Raw genomic sequence first — 24,305 nt, 5'->3', positions numbered from 1 at the left:
TGGGGGATATGATCTCATAAAAACTTGGAAATATTTGCATGAACTTATGAAAGATGAACTGAGCAAAACCAGAAGAAAATCATCCTTGGATAATATAGGGAGATGATAAACCTTGGCTCTTTCCATCAGTGCAATGATCAGGAATAATTATCTGTGATAGAGAATATCATTTCTATCCAGAAAGAACTGTGTCATTTATATGAAGACCAAAGGTAATTAACTACAATTTTTAGATATTATCTTATTTACATAATTTTATTATCTCTAATATTTTCTTTCTTCCCTATGGATATGTTTTCTCTCTCAACACATTCAATTTTGATCTATGCATATCATGGAAACAAATTTAAAGACTGTATCAGATTGCCTTCTGTTGGGGGAAGGAGGGAGGATGAAAAATTGTAAAATTCAGCACCTTGCAAAAATGATTGTAGAAGTATCTAATTGGAAAGCAAAATATTTATAATATTTAAAAAGAGTCTACCTAAGTTATGCTAATTATCTCTATTATAACAATCAGTTTACCAAAGATTTATTTCATAGAACTAGATTAGAGGAAAGATTTCAAAATTCAACGTAAAGAAGAAAAGTTTGGGAACATAATGAGAATAAAAAATGTAAAGAGCAACTGAGCAGCAGTAATAGATTTATAAGTATATTTTAAAGTTATAACTATTAAAGTTATGTAGCAATGGAATAGACTACGTATAGGATATGTGACATTTAATGACTATTAATATAATGTTTAATAATCTCAACGATTCAAACTTTTTATTAGAATTCAACATCTGAAAATCTTGTTTGGAAAAATGGAAAGTCGTTTAGAAGAAACTAAAAACAGACCAATATCATACAACTTGTAGCAAGGTAAGGCCAAAATGGGTATCTGTTTTAAACCTGAACATTGCTACTATAAATAAATGAGAAGAGGTGGGGACAATGTCTGTAAGATATATGAATAAAGACAAGTTTATCAACTAAAATAAATAAATAAAAGATAGAAAGGATTGCAGGATTTATAATGTATAATTTTGATTATCTGAAATTTAAATGATTTTGCTGAAAGAAAACTAAGGCAGTCAAAATGAAAAGGAACATAGATTAATGAGAAAATTTTTACAGCAGTTTTCTCTGATAAATTCTCATTTCTCAAATAACTGAGTCAAATTTATATTTAAAAATAGAATAAACATTATTTCCTATTTGATAATCAAAGTATATGAAAATAAGAGGAACCCAGTACTATCAATAGTGCCATTAAGAATGCTCTGTATCAGTGCTGATTGGAGAAATGGAAATTATAATAACTAAGATACCACCTCTCATGACCCACATGAGAGAAAAGGAACATGACAAATGCTAAGGGAGATATGCAAAAATTAGGATACAAAATGTTAATGATAATGTTTTACATGGCTCTCTCCATTCTGGAAAACAATTTGAATCTATCCCAAAGGGCTACAAAACTGTGTTTGATCTGGCAATACCATTACTAGCTCTTAATCTTGAACATATCTAAGAATGGAGAAAAGAATCTACTCATAAAAAACCTATTTGCAGTATCCATTTTTGCAAAATCAATAAATTAGAAATTGAGAGGATGCCCATCAATTCAGAAATGTCTGTACAATTTGTTGTATATGATTGTAATTGATTATTATTATGCTGCTTCTAAGACCTGACAAGCAGGTTGCTAGTGAAGTGAAAAGTATCAGGAAAATATTATACGCAGAAACTGCAATATTATAAGAATGATCAACTGTGGAAGACTTGCTTACTCTCATCAAAACAATGATCCCAGAGAATTCCATTGAGCCATGTTGAAAAAAAATGTCACTGACCTTCAGAGTTATTCAAATCTGAATGCAGCTGGATTCATAAAAAATACTTTATTTTTTCTCTATTTTTATCTTTGTTCTTTCTAAACATGGCTAATATAGAAATACTTTTGGATGACTTTACACATATCACCCATATCAAAGAAATAGTTTGTCTTCTAAAGGAAGGGTGAAGAGTAGGAAGGAGGAAGAGCATTTGCAACACAAAATTTAACAATATATATATATATATATATATACATACATATATATATATACATATATATATATTTGCTTGTCTAATTGAGTAATAGTTAACAAAATAATACATATTACAAATTATATCTAAATGAAAACCTTGCCCTATGTGTTTGCCTTCTGAAGAGATCAAGAAAATGGGAATTTTATGATATGTGAAAGGTGATAAATACCCTCTAGGTATATTGTGACTTTTTTCCATTAGAAATCAGAGGAAGCAAAAAGATGCCCCTATTATTGCTGCTGTTATAAATGTTCTTGTCCAGGCTCTGAATTGGAAAGAAAATGATAATGATAAGGTAAAAATGGTAAAAAAAAAAAAAATAACCTAAGGATGATCCCTGTTTGTAGATAACAGTATAGGCCAAACTCCTTCCTTAATATCTTCTACTTCTTTCAAGTTTATTTACTGAACTGTTATCCCATTCTTTATTTAAAATAAAAGTCTACTTTTTGTCTTCAGGTTTTCTCCAAATTAAGTCAGTTTCTCTAAGATATCATTTGGAGTGTGGGTCAGTATCCTTGGGGTAATGATAAGAAGCAAGAGAATTAGTGCTATGGCTATACTGTGGTGCTAATCTGATTAAAAAATAGTTTCCTGGGGAAGCTAGGTTGCACAGTGGATAGAGTACCAACCCTGGAGTCATGAGTACCTGAGTTCAAATCTGACCTCAGACACTTAATAATTACCTAGCTGTGTGGGATTGTGCAAGCCACTTAGCCGTATTTGCCTTGCAAAAAAAAACCTCAACAAAACAAAACAAAAAAAAAACCTAAAAAAATTTCCTTACCTCAGGGAGGTGAGGATCAAACAAAAAAATTTATTGATAATTATCAATATAACTTTCCCAAAAGCAAGAAAATAATAATTGCATCAAAAGTTGCTTGATCAAAATAATATTCAAGTCAAAGGTACTGAGATAGTGTAAAAGGTGAGGTAAGGGGACTTCTTTCTAAGGCTTTCTGAGGCAGTTGGTTAACCTTCCAAGCTCTGCTCCCTATTGTTTCATTTTTCAAGGAAACCATTGAGTGAAATTGGGGGTATCACTGAGAAAGAGATAGAGAGACAGAATGACATAGAGATGCAGAGAGACAGAGAGAGAGTCCCTAATGAAAGTAAGAACTGGGAGAATGACAGTAAGTTCTTGGGGGTACAGAGGTGATAATAAGAATAGGTAATACTTTCTTTGGCCAAATACCCCTAAAAGTTGGCCTCTTCATCCTTTTCAATGTTATCTGAACTCATTGCTTTTGTTAGTTAAAATTGCCCAGTTGTTTTGCTTTGCAATTACTTATCACAATGTGTTTTATCATTTTCTAGCTTATGAATACCCAATATGTAGTCTTGATTTTAAAGTGTATGGATTTCTTTATATGCCTTTATGCACATTTTTAATTTTGTCTTCCCAACTCCAACTATAGAGGTTCAATTTTTAAAAGGCATACTAGATTAATAACTATTAAGCAAAGATCTAAGTCTAAATTCAACTATTTATACATGAACTCTATCTTAACCCTGGAATAGTCGCTTACTCTCAGTATTCAAGGTCAGTAGAATCAAATTCAAAAATTCAAATAACTTATACATGAATATCCCTATGGATTGCATATTGACTTAATTTTAAAATGTTATCTAATCTATGACTTTTTGTAATTTTATATATTATGTTAATAAATTCCAATATAAAACATTACTAAATAAGAAGGGTAGAAGTCTGTCTATATATCTACATCTGTCTACATCCCACATCCTACACCCTACATCCCTTTTTCCCTTTGAGACACACTCACAAGTGTTGTAGGCTGTCAAGAAAAGTGTGCCATCTCTGCTTTATATAATTTTCTTAAACTTTGCATTGAAGAGAAGGTGCTAATCTATAGTGTAGTATAGTATCGAATAGTAGTTTTTTCCTTATCTGGGATTGCATGGCATCAATGAATTTACAGGTCCAGTTTTATCTATATTGCTCTTTGGAAGAAATTGCACCAGACACCAAGGAAAAAACATGACATATGCCTCTCTTTTTTCAAAACATTATTTCATTTGTAATAGTATCTTATTTTTTCCAATTATAGGTAAAGATAATCTTCAGCATTCATAAGATTTTGAGTTCCAAATTTTTCTCTCTCCTACCTTCCTCTTTACAGGAAGGCAAGTAATCTGATATATTACTCATATAATCATGTTAAACATAATTCCATATTAGTCAGATTGTGAAAGAAGAAACTGAACAAAAGGTAAAAAATGGAAAAAAGTGAAAATAGTATAATTTGATCTACTAATTATAGAAAAGAACTGTCCATCATAATTGATCTTCACACATGTGTAAGGTAACTATGTACAATGTTCCACTAGTTCTGTTCACTTGACTAAACACCAGTTCCTGTAGTCTTTGCAGGCTTTTCTCCTCATCATTTCTTATTGCACAATAATATTCCAGTATAATCATATAACATAACTTGATCAGTCATTTCTCAATTTATAGGAATTCCCTCAATTTCCAGTTCTTTGCTACCATAAAAGAGATGCTACAAAAGGGTTTTTTTTGTACATTTAAGCACTTTTGCCTTTGTAATGATTACTTTGGGATGTAGAACTTGTTAGAGTTATTGTTGAACCAAAGGTTATGAAAAGTTGGCTATAATTCCAAATTACTTTGCATAATAGTTGAACTAATTCAAACTCCACTAACAATGCATTAGTGTCCCAATTTTCTCATATACTCTGTAACATTTATCCCTTTTGTTTTCTGTCATATTAACCAATCTGATAGCTGTAAGGTGGTACGTGAGAGTTGTTTCAATTTACATTTCTCTAATAAATACTAAGAAGTTTTTTTATTCATATTACTGTGGATAGCATTGATTTGTTCATGTGAAAAATAGTCCCTTCTCTAAAGAAAAATGTACTTACAGGAAAAACTAAGGCAGTAAGAAGCAAGATGATCTGACTTCACTTCTGCAACTGACCAGTAGTGCACCTAGCATGCCTGACCATGATCTCCACCAGCAACTGACCAAAATGAAAGGCTATTTTTGATGGAAGCCGATTTCATTGCAGCGAGCCACACAACTAGGATGTCTCACAAACAAGCCTCGAACCCAGATATTCTTGATTCCAAGTTTAGTCTATATCAACTACTTTATTGTTCCTCTGGTGAAATTAATATGAAATATTTGAGTTAAGTTATTATATTCAGTCAGTAAAAAATCAGCACATTCAATAAAGTTACCAATCAAGTGGCTTATTTGTCATTAGACATCTCATACTATGGTTGATTAGATAGATATTTATTCTAACAATTGACTTAGCACTAATGAAATGTTTTGGATAAGAAATTTTTAAGGATACCACGAAAATTTTTTTCTTCCGTAAATGGCTGGATCATTTAGCTTGACTGGGGTCTTTAGGCAAAAGGAATTAGGGAGAAAAACATTGCTGAATTTTTGCTATAATATTGTTTCATAAAATGGAGTTTAAAATAGCTATATAATTCCATACTATCTCTTTGCAGACTATTTATATGAGAAGTCAGAAAGTTATTGGATATATGTGAATATAATATATATATATATATCTATATAAAATGGAAAACATAATAATCCATCCTGATTCATCCATTTAGAGAAACATCTAAAGACAACCCTATGTTGCTGAACATATTAAAATATCAAGAAGAGAAAATATTAACTAGGTATAATATTTAAAAAATAAAATAAATAGATAACTAGAAAAATGTTTAAACTCAGGTTATTTTATATATTCCCAGGCATCTTTTATTTAGTGTGACACAAATTTTAATTATGAAGCTTAGAAAAACCTTAGTGAAAGAATTCATCTTCAAGAATTACTATAATTTGTAAACTGTTAATCACCAAAAATCACATCTCATTCCTGAAGAGAATGCCATCATTCCAATAAGACACTAGTATATGAAAAACAGAGAAAAAGAGAAGTTCACTTTAACTTAAGAAATAGCATTTGCAAATTAAATATTTCTCAACTGTGGAAATTTTATCTTATTTTTTTTTCAGCCAAAGACTTGTTAACTAAAAAACTATTTAAAATCATTATTTGACTGTCATTAAAATCTCACACATACTTGCTAGGTGATCCTGAGTAAGTCACTTAACCTCTATGTACCTCAGGGAGTAGGATTTGGTTTCTCTGAGATTCTTACATACATCTGTTAATAGCAAGGTATCTCCTTAATTTTTTTGTGGAGAAGGAAATAATTCAGAGGGATCAAATGACTTCCATAATCTCCATAATTTCAAACTCCATAATCTCAAACAATGTAGGAAAAACATTATTAGAATCCATATATCTTAGGAATCTGGATCTAAACCATTTAGTCAATATTTTGCATTTTGAGGATGACAAAAAAAACCTCAAAGATGCTAAATTATTTTGTTTAAATTTAAGCATTTTCATTTTACTTGGCATTTGAAATTTTGAGTTCTTGGATAGCAGTGATTGTCTTCTACCTAGTTTTATATCAACAGAGTTTAACATAATTATTGGCACATAGTAGGCTCTTAACATATTTACTGACTGGCTTATTGACTCCCCCAAAGTGACAGGGAAATAAGATGCAAAAACAGGATTTGAAGCCCTACCCTCTAATAATTAATCCTGAGTGGTTTTCTTTTCCATTAACCATGTTATTTCTTACCTACTTGATCTTTTTCTATAAAATCAGTCATTTTTCCCAAGATCTTTGCATTCTAAAATAAAAATAGCAAGGTTAACACAAGCTATATATAGAAAACATAATTTAGAGGGGAAGATAGTGCCATATGGAGGAAACTAAGAAAGACCTCCTCCCGAAGCTGAGAATAAAGTTGAATTTTGAAATTACCTAGCAGAAAATAAAGAAGAGAACAGAAAGCATTTCTCAGGAGCCAAATAAATATGGCCATGTCCAAGTCTATTCAATATTTATTCAAGGAGACATCAATCATTCAAGCAGAAAATGTTAAAAATTGTAGTAGGCCAGGGCTACAATTGAGGTGAACAAGGGGAAGAGAGAGAAAAATTCCATATAACATCTTCAAGAGGAAGCTAAACAATATTGAAATCTAGAGTTAAAAATGCCAAAGTTCTTTATTCAGATTGTTGGATATAAACATTTTCCCCCAAAGGATGTAAGCTCTTTGAGCTTGTTGTTTCCCCCAGGACTTAGAATGGTCCCTAGCAAACAGTAAGTCCTAGATAAATGTTTATTGATAGTTTGATTGGTTAATTGATTCACCAGACACCATATTTGGTGACTCATGGTTAGACAATGGTAGAGAGGTAGGAATTGGTTTTAGAATCCTTTTCATATTCCTGCCTTGTGACCTTAGAGAATTCATTGAAGTTCTATAGGATTTAATTTCTCCTTTTGTAATAAAAGGAGAAGTGGCTTGGTGTGATTTCCAAGGTCCTTTTTAGTAGAACTTGAATCCTATAACAAAAATGTTTTTTAATTGCTTTTCTGTGAACCTATCCCATCAATGACTGACTCTTCTGTTATGGTCACATATTCTCACCAGGACCCTAAAAGCCCCAAAGACTGGGTCCCTTTTGGCACCATTCAAAGTTAGGATGCAGGGGGGTAATTCAAGATTAGTATTGTCATTTTATGGCTCTGAAAAATTAAATAGGTGGTTTGATGAATACTCCCCTGGGATTTAAAATCTCAAATACCTAAATTCAAATTCAGTTTCTGAAATTGGAATGCTATACAAGTACTTATCATCTCGACACGTCATTTATTTTCTACATTGAGATTCTCAACTGTAAAATGGGAATAATAATAATAACACATCCTTCATAGCGTTGTTGAGAAGATCAAATAAAATAGTTCATGGAAAGGTTTTAGAGCAGTTTTTAGCATATAGTAGATGTCTAATAAAAGCTTGTTGCCTTCCTCCCGTTCTCCCTTCCTCCCTCCCTCCCTCCCTCCCTCCCTCCCTCCCTTCCTTCCTTCCATCCTTCCTTCCTTCCTTCCTTCCTTCCTTCCTTCCTTCCTTCCTTCCTTCCTTCCTTCCTTCCTTCCCACCTTCCCAAGGTCCTTGACTCTTCAATATAACTCACTTATAACTAAAAGACAATAAAATTTAATCAAACTATATTGAATAAAGTAGTACTGATGCTTTTACTGTATTTTGTAAAGATGATCATGAAAATAACTATTTAAAAAAAGGTTTCCATGTGAAAATCATCCATGTTCAGTTAGTGGAAAGAGCACAGGAATGGTAGTCAAAAGATTGAGGTTCTGATTGTTAACCCTTGTGGCCTTTCTGAGCCTCAGTTTCCTTCCAAGTAAATGGTAAGATTATCTCTAAGGACATTTCCAGCTCTAAATCCTAAAATTTTTGAAGCTAGAAGCTGAGAAAATTCATTATTGTGAAATCTTTTCATCACTTACAGTTAAATGATGGGCATTTGCATCATCACAATGAAGCTCAAATAGGAATCTCTAGAACACTGAAAAAAAATAGCACAAACATGAGAGCAAAGAAGATTACTTGGAAAATGTTTCAATGATGGCTATAAATAAAAGGTATATAGAATATTAGGAAAATTTGAGAAAATGTTAGAAATATGTTCAGAATACTATAGCTCTTGAGCTAAAAGGTGAGGACAGTAGAATTAGGTAGAAAGAAAGAAGCAGATGCTCAAGGAATAAAAGAAAGATCTATAAATATTCTCAAAGGTAGGCAGAGAAGAGGTTGATTGAGTCAATAAATAGGGAAACAGGCAGTCAGTAGCAGGGATGTTTGGTACCAAGTGTTGAGAACCTATCACTCTAAGATTTGTTGTTGTACATCCATGTCCAACTTTTTATGACCCCATGGATCACAACGCATTAAACCCTTTTGTCCTCTGTCTCTTTAATTTGTCCGATTTAATATGTATTGATTTCTTTTGCACTTTCTATCCAACTTATCCTGTTCTATTCCCTTCTGCTTTTCCCTTCAAGCTTTCTCAATATCAATTTTCTTTCCATTGAGTCCCATCTTCTCAATGTGTGGCTAAAGTTTTCAACTGTTTTTGTGTGGGAACATGTTATGCTGAAAAAAATGTGTTTTCTGCAAGTTTTATCTGTTATTTAGTTATATTAGGTTCATTTATAGGTCAGTTAGGAAGAAACTAACATAAGCTGCATCTATAATTGATCTCCTATGAAATTTGTTATTTTGGCAATTATACATATATACATATATGTATACATATATATGTATATATATATATATATATATATATATATATATATATATATATATATATATATATATATATATAAACATGATGGGAGCCATATATTGATCAACTAGTGAAATCCATGTGTAGGGTCACCCTTTGGGCAAGTTATCTTGAAAAAAAGTATAGGTCCTGAACTGTTTCATTTTGTATGTAATGACTAACTTTTCCTATTAATCCAATTATTTTTTTATTTACTACTTTAGCTTTCCAATGCTCTATGATGAATTTGACATCTTTGTTAGTGTTATTTCTAGAAGATTTGTAAGTTTCCAAGGAAGGGATCAACTTTGGCCTTTTTTTCATTAATGCTTGGACCATAGTCTGTTGAATGGTTTGCCTTAAATTTAAACAGATATTCTGTCATTTTTGAGTTTATATGGCAGTACTGCTTTTCTTACTCTGTCATTGGCTATGAGCAGTACACCATTTCTTCTAGAGATTTTTGCCCCCATAGTAGATTCAATAAATACCTGAATTAAATTCACCATGACCATAAATTTAAGCTCACTGACACACGATATGTCAATATTTAATCTTTCAGTCTCCTATTTGAACATATTGAGTGCATATACCTTGAATTCCAGGCTCCTAAGAAATATCAGGTTTTTTGTTTTTGTTTTGCTGCATCGGATTTTTCTTTCACCAATGATCTTCATTTCAGTTTATGCCGAGTTGCTTCTTTAGTACTGGAAGTTCTTGTAATTATTCTCCACTCTTCCCCAATATCATGTTAGATACCTTCTATTCTGAAGTGCTTATTTTCTGATGCAGTCTCTTTTCTCATTTTAGTACTGTTTACTTGGAAAATACACTGAGGTGGTTTGACATTTTTTTCTCTTGTGGAAAACCTTTTGCCAGAACTTTCCACAATGACCTAAATTATATAACCAGCCCTGTATTTCATGGCTCATAGTTTTAGCCAACATAACAAGTCAGTGATCCAGAGCATACAGTTTATGATTACTAGAAAGAGTTATGAGAGCAAGGGAGTATTCTAGTAGCTGAATAACTAATATACTGATCATAGCAACAATGTGGATGATCCAGCCTGAGGAAAGAAGCCAGGAAACAAATTATCCAGAATTAAATATAGTTTTGTGATGATGGATAACTACAAGGAACAAGACAAAACTTAGAATGACATCAACAGAAAGTCTGGAAATGATGAATTATATGAAACGAGAATGTATGTGTTCTTATTTTTTCCTTGGCCATAGAGGCAGATTGACGCAAAAGATATGGACTAGAGCTTAGGTGGTCACATTGAGAAAGTGAAAAGTTACAAAATCCATCATTACATTGGATAAATGAGACACACAATATATCACTGAACAAGACTCTGAAAGAGAAAAAAAGAAAAACTGAATTTTATTTTGCTTACAGAATATACATTCTAGATACCTGAACCTTTGTAATTGAAACAATGTTGATCACAAATCATGCTAAATAAAATAAATCAATAGTGATTTTACATACATTTTTCAAGATATTGAAAGTACAATTTTAGATAAATATTTGATGTAACAGTTTAGACTAACTTTCCCTTTCTATTTAAACATACAAGACTCTGATAAGTTAACCATTCCTGCCCTTCACCCTTTTACTTCAGAAAAAAAGAAGCACTCTTTGTGTTTCTTATAAAACTTAAAAACTATTTGAGCTTCAATTTAATACAATTGGTAGTACATTTAGGAGTTGGAGTTTACTTCTTTTTTTGTTATTGTTGCTGTTTATTCACAACTACTAAAAAATAAAAGTTTCAGTGTCTAATGTTAGAAAGGCATCTGGGATGCAAAAAATAAGATGAGCTAAAAAATTGAATGGGGAGCAAACAGTAGCATTCACTTTTAGATACTATGATTGTGAGTGGAATTTATAGAATAGTTTAGAAATGGAGAACGACTCATATCTAAATTTAACTCTTAATGTTTGATACAAGTTTCACTCATTGGGGGGAATACACCAGAAACATAGGGCATGAATTGAAGGAAGATTCCTGTGCAGGGTGTTACAATTATAGCAATTGAGGACTATCTTATGAAACAAAGCAAATTAATACGCTCTTTTCTTTTGACTTTTAATTCACACATTGTGAATGAAGCTTGAACTCCTGCTTCAAGTAGTAGTAGTAGGAATGTACACATTATGCAGAGGAAAAAAATCTATTAATAATGTCCTACTAAACAGAGGGAAGGTTTGAAAAATTCCTTTAAAAGCATATGTTTCACAAATATACTCTGCTCACAATTATAAAGCTATGGAGAGAGTTAAATTTATTCTTAAAGTGATGAGAAAAAATAATTAAATTGATTCTAAAATGTATGGCATATAAAATCATTTCTTGGGATTTATATTTTCTTTTCTATTATCAAAGACTGTTTTCACTAAAAATGGCAAAAGAATGAAGAGATTTTATTGTCTTTTTACAAAATATTGTTGGAGGTTTGAAAGAAGAGAAGGAAAGGGAAGGAAAATGAAACGAGGAGGCAACATCTAAGGTCTGTTAGACTATGAGCTTCTTGAAATAGAGAATTGTGTTTATTTTTATTTTGTATTTTTTAATTCCCTATGGATTAAATATTGTCAACATTTAGTTAATATTTTTCCATTGCTGGACTTAAAAAATGCCTTGGGTTGACTCTTTAAATCATTGGGAAGTTTTTAAATGGATTATGCTCTGTGAAGATACATAAATATTTTTGTATCATGACAAAAGATGAAAGAAATTATTACAGAAGATTTTGAGTATTATGAACAATGCATATAAGAACATCAACAGCATAATAGGAAAGAAAAGCACTTTATACAACTGAAAAATACGATTAATGTAATAATCAAATATGCCTTCAGAAAACCCTATGATGAAACAGATTATCCACCCTCTAACATAGGGTTGATGCAAAAACATTCATATTTTTGATCATTATAGCTGTTGTTTTCTAACAGAGATTGGATGTAAGGACATTAACACAAATGATAACAAAAAAGAGAAAGGCTGTAATATTTTTAATGCAAAAAAAAAGTACAGGTATAAAGTTCAGGAATGAATATGAAATGCAACTTCATGTTTTGTTTATAAAATTCCTTTTGTGCTTAGGTTCAGAAAAAACCTAAAATATATAGTGTACAAATGTGCTTATCTTTCTAAAGTCTTTTAAATATTTATTATTTCTATCTTTTGGCATATTTGTCAACTTACTGAGTGTAAGGTGAAATCTCAGAGTTCTCTTGATTTTTATTTATTCCTCAATTAGCAATTTGGATTAATATCATTTTCATTTTTGATAGTTGGCAATTCTTTTGGGAATCATTCTCAGTCAAATATACCTGAATATTTTCAAAATGGACTTTACTTTTGCTGAATCTTTATGCTGACAAAAATATTTTCTGGACTGAAAGAGACTTTAAGCTGCCATATGTTTATTTAACTCTTTTTCTCCTTCACAATATTAAGGAAAGTTTATGAAGTTTTGTCATGAAGTCCATTAAATTGTTTAATTATACTTATAAATACATTCTTTATAGCTTAATTATAACCCAGAATTTATTGTCCAATACAAAGTATTTATTTTGCGTCTAGTATCTGGTTATCTTTAACTCTCTAATCTCTTTTTTCTAGGTGTATTCTTCCAATTCTTTTCCCTTTTCAGGCATCTTTTTTTTTACCCTAAAAAGCTATTTTAGGGCAGAGTCAAGATGGCAGCATGAGAATAGCCTTTCCTAGGAGCTCCTTCAAAAATATTTCACAAACCTTGAAAAATTGGCTCCAATTAAATTTTTGAGAGACAGAGCCCATATAAAGATCCAGTGAGGCAATTCTCTAAGTCCGAGGTAACCTGAAAAATTGTGGGCAAGCTCTGTTCCATGGTAGTGAAGGTGGTGGCAACACAGCCAGGAGTATCACACCAGAGCAAAGGAATTCCAGTCTTCCAGGCTGTAGCACCTAGAAACCTGAATCATGGGAAATGCTGGCTCCTGGCAGCAGAAGCACTTTCCTGACTTGGCAACCCAGGGAATACCATATACAACTTGGAAGAGCAGTGTGGAAAGCTCTGCCAGAGTGAATGGAAACTAATATGACCCTCAGCATAGCTGCAGCCATCATAGCTGTGGCCCTCAACACAGCCCAGATCCCAGGAATGGGAAGCAGGCGCACAGAGTCCCTTCACCTGGGACCATACTGCTGAGCCCACAGAATGTAAGGAATTTGGTGGGGTGGAACTTTCAAGCTATCTCCTCTGGCCCTGAGAGAGGACTCTTGTGCTTTGTCCATATTCAGACCATGGTTGCAGTCAAGGGGCCCCCATTGCCATCCACAAACCAAAGCCCAGGCAGGAGAGTAGTCAGAGCCTCACATAAGACGTTGAACAAACTGAGGTCCTTGAAAGGGTGGCCCAATAATACTAAAAAACTCTGGAGGCACTCCAAATCAGGCACAGGCTGGGGAAATGAGTAAATAGAAAAAGAAAAGGAACATGACCATAAACAATTACTTTGGTCTCATGGAGGATGAAAACAGACAATCAGATGAGAAAGTTCTAATTTCTACATAAAAATAAATCTTCCAAGAAATATAGAGGTTGGTCTCAGGTTATTTCAGAACTCAAAAATTATTTTGAAAATCAAGCAAGGGAGGTAGAGGAAAAATTGGGAAGAGAAATGAGGAAGATGCAGGATAAACATGAAAACCAAATCAATAATTTTGTCAAAGAGATCCAAAAAAAATGATGAAGAAAATAACATTAAAAACTAGTTTAGGTCACATGAAAGAAAAAGCAGTTCAAAAAGTTAATGAGGAGAAAAACACCTTAAAAAGCAGATTGACCAAATGAAAAAGGAGATGAGAAAACTCTCAGAAAACAAATCCTTCAAATGTAGAATGGAGCTAAAAATAAGCTGATGAATTTACAAGGAATCAAGACACAATAAAGCAATTTCAAAAGAATGAAAAACTAGAAGAAAATGTGAAATATTTCACTGAAAAAACAATGGATCTAGAAAACAGATCCACAAGAGAAATTTAAGAATTATTGGACTACCTGAAAGTCATGATCAAGAAAAGAACCTGGACGTCATTTTTAAAGAATTTCTACAGGAAAATTACCCTGATATTCTAGAAGCAGAGGGCAAAATTAAAATTGAGAGAACACTGATGTCCTATTGAAAGAGATCCCATAAAGAACAATCCCCAAGAATATTATATCCAAGTTCAATAACTCCCAAGTCAAAGAGAAAATATTACAAGCAGCCAGAACAAAACAATTCAAATACTGGAGTGCTGCAGTGAAGATTACACAGGATTTAAGGGTTCATAGGACTTGAAATATAATATTCTCGAAGGCAAAGAGCTTGGAATGCAACTGAGAATCAACTGCCCAGCAAAACTGAGAATCTTCTTCCAGGGGAAATGAGGGACTTTCAATGAAACAGGGGAATTTCAAATGTACCTGTTGAAATGGCAAGAGCTGAACAGAGAGTTTGATCTTCAAGTACAGGACTTAAGTGAAGCATAGAGAGGATGGATAAGAAGGATAAATTATGAGGGATTTAATGGCGATGAATTGTGTGTATTTCTGCATTGAAAGATGATACTGATAATACTCATATGAACCTTCTCATTTATTAGAGCAGTTAGAAGGAGATTTTATAGATGAGGCACAGGAGAGAGTTGCATTTGAAGGTATAATATATTTCAAAAATGGAGACAATGGGTGAAAAGTAAATGTACTGGGAGAAAGGAAGGAAGAGATAGGACAGGCTAAGATATTTCATGTTAAAAGAGTCAAGAAATAGCTTTAAACAATAAGGGAAGGGGGGAAGGTGAGCAGGAATGAGGGAATTTCATTCTTATCAGAAATGACTCAAAAATGAAACAACATATACGATTAATAGGGCATAGAAATCAAGAAGAAAGGAGAAAAAGGGGTAAGGAGAAAGGGATGGGGGAAGGGAGGGGGGAGATAGGGGATAAAGGAGAGGGTAGATCATGGAAAAGGAGAGTCATACATAATACATTTTCTTTTTTACTTTTTGCAAGGGGGTGGGATTGGGTGATCTGTTCCAAACAATGCAGCTGGGTCTCTGAGGTGGGATGTAGGCTTGGGGTTTCTTGGCCCCAGGGCCAGTGCTCTGTATGCTATTCTACTCAGCTGTCCCACAGCACACTTTTGATGAGGGACAAAGTAAAATGAGACAGAAAATATAATAATTGGTAGTGGGGAGGAATGGATGGGAGGAATTACAATCAGCAACATCATCTGTGGGAAAATATGGAAGTAGCTTCTTTTATGAACTAATGATAAAGAATGTGATTCACCCCAAAGATAGAGCTGATGGTATCAGGACAGAATGAAGCACATTTTTTTCTCTTTCCTTCACTTTATTTCTCATGAGGTGTTTTTTTTTTATTTTTGTGGGGTAGGGGCATTATGTTTACTCTTATAATGAGACTATTTAGTGATGTATTACTAAATAAAAATGTAAATTAAAAAATAAAATAAAAAGTGAAGCTTTTACCCTTTTTCATAATCTCTTCAGGGTATAGACCCAGAGTATTTCTGGATCAAAGGGTATGCACATTTTTGTTGCCCTTTGGGCACAATTTCAAGCTGCTCTCCAGAAAGGTTGGATGAGTTCATAGCTCCAACAACAATGTGCTAGTATCCCAGAATTCCCTCATCCCTTCCAACATTGATAAAGGATCAATGAATGATTCTTAATTTATTATAGGATAATAGTAAAAGAAAACTCAGAAAATATAACCTAAAATAAAACTGTTTCGGTCCTAACTATTTTTAGATGTATGTATGAAAATCATAACTACTTTTCTGTATAACTGTGACTGTAATTTGTATAGAAGTCAGGAAGTGTCTAAAACACATGTATGGGGTACTAGGATCATACAATCATTAATGCTAGAAATGGAACTGTCTTCCATAGCTGCTGGAAAGATTACTGGCAGAAGGGTAAGCAGATTTTACCTGCCTAGATAGTAGTTCGACTGGAAGTAAGGGGAAAGCTGAGGGAAAAGAGGGGAGGAAATCTTCAAGAAACCACTTCCAGCATTCATCAGCCATCATGAGTAGAGGCAGATATTTCAGAGTGTAAGCCTTGTTTATAAAAGCTTATGCCTCTTGATATCCCAGTCTACTCCAATGTTAGGGAAGGAGAGGTATGCATGTAGATTATACATTCAACACATATGTGAACAAAGAGATTGATGAGAGAGAAATAGGTGAACCTGTGTAAGGTGACTAAGAGTTCTATCCTATAGCTAGTTGTGACCTGAAAACCAGAGGAAGAAGAAACATTCCACATTCCATCACAAAGACTGTAGATCTCCAACATCAGTTAAAGATCTAATTATTTTTATATCTATATGTGAAAACCTATATGACAGACTAGAAAGAGACTTACATTAGAATTAAGCTTTAACTTTAGTTCTATCTTTGACAGACTTGGCCAAACGCAAGGTCATGGGAATACCAGTTCTGATTTTATCTTCCCCTGACGTTGAGGACCTCATCTCATTTCCCTGACACTCAGATAAGTAGTGTAGAAAATCCAAGGTTTTAATAGCATCATCTGACAAGGTTCCCATTTTTTATTGTTGGTTTAGAGATGGAATGAGACCAGTGAGAAAATTTTAGAACAGAGAGTTGAATCTACAATCTACTTACTGTGGCCAAATGAGAAATAGCAAAGGTCAAATTACATCCAGAAAAGTCACCAAGTATCACATATGATAAAACTATAGAACTGCACTGGGATTTCAGTTGCACCAAGAGAAATGAAATCTGTGAATACTTTTGAAGCTCTTTTTCTAAATCAGGCTTCAGGTGCTATAACAATTTAGAGAAAGGGAAAATCAATATTAAAATATTTCATGATAAAAGTGGGATTTGATTTAGACCTAAGGAATATGTGAGAACTGAATTGACCAAGAAAAGACCAAAAATGGGGAAAATGTAGACATGAAATGTTCAGCTAATTGAGTGCAAAACAATTAATATCTCCAAACCCCAGTTCTTAAGTTATGAGGATATTTGCTTTGTTACTTTGCATATTTAAAGATTTTGGGAATACTTAAATATAATTTTCCTATTTTCTGGAATTCTTGGAAGTTTATGTCATTTTTGGAAGAAATTTGACAGTGAATGTATTTTCTTTTATCTATATATCATTTTAATTGGTGAAATTTACAAAGGAATCAGCAAGTATCAATGGGGATTTTGTTGATTAGTTTTGCATAAGCAGCACTCATACCACTGGATAATTAAGAGTTTCACTCCATATGAAACATTCTTTAAGAATATTGAAATCTGTTGGTGCCTTACAAATCTCAATATTGCTTCATGGTTGCATGATTATCATTTTTTTTATTTTTAAAGAATTAAAGATTTTATAACCCACAGGAATCAGAATAAGTTTCTGGATTTTTCATATGTTGTGTAGGGAAATTGTTTTCTGTGTATGAAAGTAAAAGACCTTAAAAGACCACAATGGAAATATTTTTTATTTACTTAGAGACTAAGTAAATAAATGTACTTAGAGACTAAGTAAATGAATGTACAATATTTGACTCAAACCACTGAGTCTCCTAGAAGTTTCCAATATTATCATTGTCATTTAGAAAAAGAGGAGAGAAAAAGGATTTGTTAATACATGATTATAAGTTCCTTCCTCCCCATCCCCATCAAAAAACATTTGAACCTAGGTCTTTAGAAATTCTCTCTTCTTTCTGCCTAAGCATCACTTTCCCAATTCCTGACTTTTCTGGGTTAAAAATTACTAACTTCCTTATGAAATTGCCCCTTTCTGACTTTGACTTGGGAATAAAATCTGGATCTCTGTGCTAGTGGCAACTTCAAGAGAGGGAAACTTTTCTTAATAATGCAAGTCATGATTTTCTTGGTAAACTGCTGTTTTAAAATTGAGTGAACCACTAAGAAGTTAGAATAGGTAAGAGGGAATACTTGAACTCAGGCCTTCCTGACTTTGAAGCCAGTTTATTCTCTACAGTACATTACCTCTTCTTATACACACGCACACACACACACACACACACACACACACAAACACACAGAAACAGACATTTCTTTGTGAAGATATAGTTTACAATAATTTATTTGAAGTGATATCTTAAAAAAAACAGGAAAAGTGTAATTTCTATGAAAGCTTACATCCCACTGTAAATAAATCCATTATAATTCTCAATCAAGAACATGAAGTTCATAATTTTGCTTTAAGGAGTTTTTCCCAATGATTCCAAGATGACTAACAATTTAATTTTAGCAACTGGAATAACTGAAATGCACTAACTTTATTTTTTAACAAGTATCCATTTAATATTTTCTCCACTCTCTAGGTGAAAAATAAAACAAGTTGTCCAGCCTTAAGCAAAAACCTACTTCTTCCATTAATACTTAGTGTGCTTCTCCATTGTAGGCGAACTCTATTTTGTGAGATGAATGCAGGAGTGTTCTTACTGAACTTCATAATGGAGTGTTGAAGAGATACAACCTGATCTGTTGAGTATGTCTTAAATTATCATTGATCCCCTTCCTTCTGCTATGGCAGCATAATGATCTTGGTGACAGGTCTAGAATCCCTGATTTACTAAATCATAGATGTATCTTGTCCCTTGAGAAAACTTTCAATCTAGATTTTCTCTCAGATGCTTGTAATGCAAGAGTATTTATAATGTCTCAATCTGTCTGCCTCATTTTCCCAATTCTAAGAAATAAAATAACTTCTTTCATTTTATCCATTTTAAATGAATCTATCACTATTTGAAATAAATTACTTTTTCCTTGTAAACCTCAGACTCCCCTAAAGCAGATACATAAATTGAAACAATGAAATTTCTAAATACCCAAAAAATTTTAGAATTCTGCCTTATTCCATCCTGTAAAAATCTTCAAGAATGTTTCATTAAAAACTGAATGCAATCATTTTTTGTTCATTTTACACATCCACTTTTAATAAAATCTGTGAAAACTATATACTAAAATAGTAATTCACAATATGTTAGTTTGTTGCTTCCAAAGTTTCAGAATGAGTGGACTAAATATTATTTTTCTCATAAAAACTGTCATTTGGAGTTTTTTTAAGGAAATTGAAAAAGATTACATGATTAAGACAAAGAGGAAGTATTAAAATTAGCGATTTAACTGAGTTGTTGAGGATTCAAATTCTAGTCTCTTTCATCAATATCTCGACTTTTTAAATTAATCCACATATGTCAAATATACCTACCCCAAATTATCAAACTTGGATGAATAGAGTTGTAGTTATGGTTTTTGATAATTTTAACAGAATATTAATGGGTAAAAACACATTTTATTTTTAATATCTAAATAAGAACAAAAGTTCATTTGGCAAAAACAAAGTTTAATCAAAAGTAATCACAAGGAAGCAATACCATAACCATAGTGGGGAGGGGGTGATATCCTTCTTTTAGTAAAGATGTAATTTCTTCCTCATTCAGGATGAAGTCAGTTTGTGATGAGACTTTTCATTAGAGAGCATTATATTGTTTTGGGTCAGAGATACATTGGTATTTTCCTGAATCAAACAACACCAAAAGGAGATATACTATGTATATTGGAGAACCAAATTACAAATGAAACTGAAAAATGAAGAGAAAGAAGAATATTAAAGAACCCAATGATAAGATGAACATAAGAAATGAAACTTCATAAATGTGACAAGAAATTAAAATTGACTGTCTTTTCCTTCCTTCCTTCCTTTCTTTCTTATTCTTTCTTTCCACTCTATCTCTCTCCCTTCTTTAAAGATCCCTATATTATGGTCATTAGAAGAAAAGGATCTTAATCTAAAATAATATTTTTATTTCCATATTTTAAAGAAAAAAAACTTCAAATGTATTTGTAAGTCCTTTGTACTCAAAAAGGACCAAAATATCATCGCAGTGTCTGGTTCAATATACAGTGTGTGTGTGTGTCCATCTGTGACTCATCAAATCAAGAGAAGCTTAGGAGTCACTGCCACATATCAATCACTACTCCAAATATCACTTAATACAATGACTATCATGGAGCGATAGTTTAATCAATATTTTTTGACTGACGGATCCATCAACTTGCTGACTACTCATCTCAAGCTTTTGGTGATAGAACCACATAATTTTTCATTTAGTTTTATTTAATTTCACTCTAAAAATGACTATATGTTACACTTCTGATTAATCATTTGTCTTATTTGGGTCTTACTAAAACTTCAAATATGTGCTTGTTGAACTGAATTAAATGAAAGATGGTCCACCCATTGTAGCACAAATATTTCAAATGACATCTGAATTATATGTAAATAATGATCTTCTCTTTGAGGGAAAGGACATTTTATAAGTCATTGATTCAATGACATAATCCTAGTGTAATGAGTAGAGTACATGATTCGAAAACACAAAAACCTGATTTGAAGCCTTGTCTAAATTACTTATTATTTGTACAAATTATCTTCTTTGTTTTTTTGGGGGGGGTATGTTTTTGCAAGGCAAATGAGGTTAAGTGGCTAGCCCAAGGCAAGACAACTAGGTAATTATTAAGTGTGTGAGATCAGATTTGAACGCAGGTACTCCTGACTACAAGGCTGGTGCTTTATCCACTACATCATCTAGCTGCCCCACTTATGATTTATCTTCTGTCAACCTTAGTTTCTTCAGTAGTCAAATAGTAATAGCAATAATGCCTATTTCACAAAATTTAAGATGTAATATTAATACTAGTTATGATTATTTCTATTTTGAATTGAGCATTTGTTATTAACAAGAGTTCATCATTGGGATTTTAAAAATCGCTCTGGTTTTTGTATTCAAAAATATGATAATTTTAGTGGTAACATGAAATCATTTTAATTTGTGATATGTGAGAAAGACTATTATTTTCAGGCAGACTATTTCAAAATTTCATCTTTGTTTACCAGGTTCTTTATCTTTGTCTCTATATGACACTAAAACCAGACATGAAATACATTTACTTCTGGTTTCATCTTCTAATTCATAGCCTCCTTCAAGATTCAGCTCATATACTGACTTCTATAGGAAGCCTTTCTCATTAACACTGGTTCTTAAAGTTTCTTCCCTCTTCAAATTACTTTGTGCTTTCTTAAATGTACTCCTTTACATGTTGTATCCCCTCTTACAAGTGAGGAACTATGTTTCATTTTTTGTTTCTATTGTCCCAGAATTTAGTGGATTTAATAAAAATTTGTTGAGTCGAATTGAGTTGAATCATGGTAGCTTACATATATGTGTGTGTATGCATATATATGAAAAATATATAAGAAAACATATACACATACATAACATGTATACATAGTGACTAGTTTATTGTTTTGCATACAATATTCCTAACATGTTCTTATAGTATAAAGCCTGCCATTGCAAAACTTCCATGTTTGACAAGATTCGGATTAAAATATATTTGAGAACTTTTTTCTTTTGACTTCTGTGAAGATCACTGACCTCATATTTTGATTTTTTGCTAGCCATAATTAATAAACTAATTATTGATAACCCATAAAAAATGTAATTGTGAAACATTTTCATAATAAAAAACTATAAAATAATACATATAGGGTAAATTTCTGGTTTTCAAAGCCAATAAGAAGCAATTCAGATCTCCATTTTAGTTTGACAACTCTATCCTCTCACTTAGCTAAAGAATCTCCCAATAAACATTCTTGAAAGATGATTATGTGAGATTGCTTGAACATTTACTACTAGAAAAAGGGCATGAGATTTTCCTGCTGCTGAGATAGTACAATCTATTGTCGGATAGATCAAATTGAATTTCAAGAAAGTTTATCTTCATACTTAACAGAGGTATGGCTGCTACTGCTCTCTGTAGTTAAATAAGGCAAGCCTACACTCTCATCTGTTAGAGCCATTCAAATATTTGCAAATAATTATAGAATGTTCCCTCTACCACACACCCATCTTCTATTGTCCAGTCAAAAGCAGATTTCCTTATTTCATACTATTTCTCAAAGGTTGTGTTTTCTTTTCCTTTCAAATTTTTGGTTGTTCTCTTCTAGGTACACTATATATAGTATAAATATGTATATATGTATATAGCTCTTGAAATGCACCTCCTATAACTGCATAAAATATCTTAAATGTGACCAACATGTTGATAGTAGAATTATCTCTGATATTCTTGATCTATAAGCTGTATAACAAATGAAACAACTTACAACTTCATTCACTGTTTTTAGTAGCAGCATAACATTGCTGACTTTTTGTTTTTAGTGCATGCATGTTTAAGGATATGGCTTCATTACCAATGGTGTCTTTTAAGATGTTGTATCTTCTTTTCTTTTTTTTCCTTGACAATTTCTTTTTAATTTTTTTATTATCATCCATACGTACATGTATATTTTTAAATTTCAAAATTTCCTTCCACCTTGCCTTCCCATCCCCTTACAGATTAGTTATTTTTGGTATGAGGATTTAGAATTAAGGGAAAGAGATACTTAAGTGCTAATATTTTTAAACTGTTCATGACAATCCGATTTGTGTGTGTGTGTGTGTGTGTGTGTGTGTGTGTGTGTGTGTGTGTGTGTGTGTTTGCTTTGTTTTGTTTTTCTTCCTCTGGGGATATTATTGTCCATAGCTGTAAAAATATAGTTATTTTATCTCTCTAAACTGCTAAGAGCAGATGCTTCTATCAAGGTTGTTCACCTGTTGTTAATGTGTACACTATTTTCTTGGCTCTACTTCCTTCACTCAGCATCATATCCTGTAAGTCATTCCATGCTTCTCTGAAGTCTGATCATTTATGTTTTCATATAGAACAAAAGCATTCCATAGTATTCAAGTACCATAACTTATTTAGCCATTCCCTGGTTGATGTACATTGCCTCAATTTCCAAATCTTTGCCACTACAAAAATATTTTGGAACATGTAGGACTTTTCCCATTGTTTATAATTTCTTGTGGATATAGACCAAGAACTGGAATTGCTGGGTCAACAGTTTTATTGCTCTTTGGGCATAGTTCCAGATTGTTCTGAAGAAAGGATCGTTCACAGCTCCACCAGCAATGCATCCCCATTCCAATCCTCCCACAACCTTTCCAGCATTGATCATCTTCCATTTTTCTCATTTGGTCAGTTTGATAGGTGTGAGATGATACTTTATTGTTGTTCTAATTTCATTTCTCTAATCAATAATTACTTGGAGCATTTTTCATATGATTATATTTAGCTTTGATTTCTTCATTTGAAAAGTGTTCATATCCTTTGACCATTTTTCAATTCAGGAATGTCTTGTGAACTTATAAATTTGATGCAATTCCCTATATACTTAGAAATGAGACAATTGTCAGAACTCCTGGTAGTTAAGATTGTTTCTCAGTGTAACAGTGCTGACTTGCACTGAACTGTTTAGCTAATATCACCATATTATTTTCATATGAGTTTTCAAATTATTTCTTTGATTCCAATTTTGCACTTATTTAAATTACATGTACATGTGTGTATAAATTTAAAAGAATGGAAGGAAATTATATTATAACAATTTATATAAGCATTTATCTGTCTGGATATATTTAAATGTGTTTTTATTTATGTGTGTATATATATACATATATATATATATATATATATATATATATATATATATATATATATATGTATGTATGTATATTTTCATTTCCCATATGTGTATAAGAAACTGCCTGTGAATGTGGAGTTTTAGCTTGGTAGTCTTCCAATTTTTTTCCTAATTTGTGATAAGCATTATGATGACCTTAAAGAAGAGCAAAACAGAATTAGGTTGGCAGCATATTTTTTCATATTACACTGTCCCAACTGCATTGTCCAAGATGAGGTGTGATCTGAAACATCACATCTGACTTATTCAATTAAAGAAGGATTCAATTCTCCAAGTAGGTGGGGCAGGGCAAGATGGAGGAAACCCATAGACAGAGGAAGGGAGGAGGAAAGGAGGGG

This window comes from Macrotis lagotis, chromosome 8 (assembly GCF_037893015.1).
Source record: "Macrotis lagotis isolate mMagLag1 chromosome 8, bilby.v1.9.chrom.fasta, whole genome shotgun sequence".
NCBI lineage: Eukaryota > Metazoa > Chordata > Mammalia > Peramelemorphia > Peramelidae > Macrotis > Macrotis lagotis.
This window is presented reverse-complemented; position numbering follows the sequence as displayed.